We start from the raw sequence: 3449 nt of genomic DNA, 5'->3' as shown, positions 1-3449 counted from the left end.
CGCGAATGCTCGTGTCGGAAGGGTTGGTGTCCTGGCCCCGCGGGTGTCACGAATGCTCGGTTGCGAAGACCATGGGACCAGAGCCATGGCACGTCGGATGATGGCTCCAGCTGGCGCCCCGGCACTTTCTGTGGCATTGATGCTCGGTTTCAAAGACAAACGTGCGCAGTGCCAGGGGACCGCGGATGACTGCTCGTGCTGGCCCCGTTGGGCGGCATTGATGGTCGGTTGCAAAGAAAATGCGCGATTGCTCGTGTCGGGGCCCGGCAAGCCAAGGCCAAGCGAGCCATGGCACGTCGGATGATGGCTCCAGCTGGCGCCCCGGCACTTTCTGTGGCATTGATGCTCGGTTTCAAAGACAAACGTGCGCAGGGCCAGGGGACCGCGGATGACTGCTCGTGCTGGCCCCGTTGGGCGGCATTGATGGTCGGTTGCAAAGAAAATGCGCGATTGCTCGTGTCGGGGCCTGGCAAGCCAAGGCCAAGCGAGCCATGGCAACGCGGATGATGGCTCGCTAGTGCTGGCGCCGTGCACAGTGGCCTCGCACACTCGCCCTGCACGCTTCCCTTGCACGCAGCCTTGCACACTAGCCTCGCATGCGAGCCTTGCACCCTAGCCATGCAAACTAGCCTTGCACGGTAGCCATGCACACAAGCCGTGCACATTAGCCATGCGCACAAGCCCCGCACACTAGCCTTGCGCACAACCCTTGCACACAAGCCATGCACTCGAGCAATGCACACAAGCCTTGCACTCAAGCAATGCACACAAGCCCTGGACACTAGCCTTGCACACGGGCCTGGCACACAAGCCTTGGGCACTAGCCTTGCGCACTAGCGTTCCACATGAGCCTTGCACACTAGCCTTGGACACTAGCCTTGCACACAGGCCTTGCACACTAGGCATGCTTGGGCGAGCTGATCCCGCATCAAGTCGACGGGTCTAGGCATTCTTGGGCGCAGATCCCGCATCGTCTCGTCGCGTCTGGGCGCAAACACGTCGCGTCTCGTTGCGTCTTCAGAAGTCGTCGCTAACAGCACCTTTGGTTGCCACTGGTGGTTAGGCTGGTTGGTTGCGCAAACCCTATAGGAGGGTGGCATGCTGGTGGGCGTTTTTGCCCGGATAGGCACTAGAATGTGCAGATTTTGGGCGTTTTTGCCTGGATAGGCTAAGGAATGGGCATGCTTTGGGCGTTTTTGCCCGGATAGGCACCGGAATGCTTGGCCTTGGCTTGTCCTAGCAAGGCATTGCTGGGTTGGGCTCCCTTGGCCTTTTGGGCGCCTTGGACGATGTCTTGCGAAGACCATGGGCACAAGGCCATGGCATATGGTGAGGAAAGGACCACGGTTGCCAAGGTTAGGCACCGGAATGCTTGGCCTTGGCTTGCCAAAGCAGGGCATTGCTGGGTTGGGCTCCCTTGGCCTTCCGGGCGCCTTGGACACTGTCTTGGGAAGACCATGGGCACAAGGCCATGGCATATGGTGGGGAATGGACCACGGTTGCCAAGGCTAGGCATATAGAGAGGAATCGCATTTTTGCCCGGATAGGCACCGGAATGCTTGGCCTTGGCTTGCCATAGCAGGGCATCGCTGGGTTGGGCTCCCTTGGCCTTCCGGGGGCCTTGGACGCTGTCTTGGGAAGACCATGGGCACAAGGCCATGGCATATAGTGAGGAATGGACCACGGTTGGCAAGGCTAGGCATATAGAGAGGAATGGACCACGGTTGCCAAGGTTGCGCAAGTTTTGGGCATTTTTTGCCCGGATATGCCCAAGTATGCCCCGATAGGCCCGTTACGCCCCGGTATGAACGCGTATGCCCGGATAGACTCGGTATGCCTTGGGATACATGCGTATGCCCCGATAGGCTTGGTACGCCCCGATATGCGCACGTGTGCCCCAGTAGGGCTCGGTATGCCCCGGTATGTACGCGTGTGCCCCGATAGGCCCGGTATGCCCCGATATGCACACGTGTGCCCCAATAGGGGTCGGTATGCCCCGGTAGGTACGCGTGTGCCCCGTAATGCACGTTTCGCAGATCTCCCCGCATGTCCCGCCCCTATATGTAATACTTACTTACTTACTTACTTTCTTTCTTGCTTGCTTGCTTGCTTGCAATGGTTGGGAGTGCCCGGCATGCCCCGCTGCAGAGACCAAGGGCGCAATGACTTGGCACCGCGGATGCCGGGACTCCGGCACTTCCCGTGGCACTGATGGTTGGTTCCAAAGACAAAAGGCCGTGCAAGGCCACCGCACCGCGGATGATTTTGCTCGTGCTGGCGCCGTTGTGTGGCCAAAGAACATGCGCGAATGCGCGTGTCGGAAGGGTTGGTGTCCTGGCCCCGCGGGTGTCACGAATGCTCGGTTGCGAAGACCATGGGACCAGAGCCATGGCACGTCGGATGATGGCTCCAGCTGGCGCCCCGGCACTTTCTGTGGCATTGATGCTCGGTTTCAAAGACAAACGTGCGCAGGGCCAGGGGACCGCGGATGACTGCTCGTGCTGGCCCCGTTGGGCGGCATTGATGGTCGGTTGCAAAGAAAATGCGCGATTGCTCGTGTCGGGGCCTGGCAAGCCAAGGCCAAGCGAGCCATGGCAACGCGGATGATGGCTCCAGCTGGCGCCCCGGCACTTTCTGTGGCATTGATGCTCGGTTTCGAAGACAAACGTGCGCAGGGCCAGGGGACCGCGGAGGACTGCTCGTGCTGGCCCCGTTGGGCGGCATTGATGGTGTGTTGCAGAGAGCATGTGCGATTGCAAGTGTCGGCCGGGTTTGGGTTCCCTTGGGCTTTCGGGTGCCTTGGACGCTGTCTTGCGAAGACCATGGGCACAAGGCCCCGTCCTGGCCCCTTGTTCGATTCGCTCTCGTCTTGCGCTTGCTTCCAAGGTCCTCCATGACCTTCCCCATGGCCTTGCTAGATCCCCCCCATGACGCATGACCTCTGTCCGTTGATTGGTTTTGAGTGCACACCATGCCCGGCTTGGCACCGTGTTGTCGCGTGAGTGGCATTTGGATCGTGCATGCTGGTGGGCTACCTGCCAATGCGCACAAGCCTTGCACACTAGCCTTGCGCACGAGCCTTGCACAAAAGCCTTGGACACAAGCCTTGCGCACAAGCCATGCGCACAAGCCTTGGACGCTAGCCTTGCACACAAGCCATGCATACAAGCCTTGCTCACAAGCCTTGGGCACTGGCCCATCGCAGTAGCCTTGCACACAAGCCTTGCGCACTAGCTTTGGGCACGAGCCTTGCGCACTTGCCTTGGGCACTAGCCTTGCACACAACCCTTGGGAACTAGCCTTGCGCACCAGCCTTGCCCACAAGCCTTGCACACCAGCCTTGCACACTAGCCTTGCATACAAGCCTTGCACACTAGCCTTGCACACAGGCCATGCTCACTAGCCTTGGGCACTAGCCTTGCACACAGACCTTGGGCACTAGCCTTGCG

This window comes from Tasmannia lanceolata, unplaced genomic scaffold (genome assembly GCF_043159265.1).
Source record: "Tasmannia lanceolata isolate RefF3 unplaced genomic scaffold, GAP_Taslan_0.1 ptg000118l, whole genome shotgun sequence".
Taxonomy (NCBI): Eukaryota; Viridiplantae; Streptophyta; class Magnoliopsida; order Canellales; family Winteraceae; genus Tasmannia; species Tasmannia lanceolata.
The sequence above is the reverse complement of the archived record's forward strand: the minus strand, read 5'-3'. Positions refer to the sequence as shown.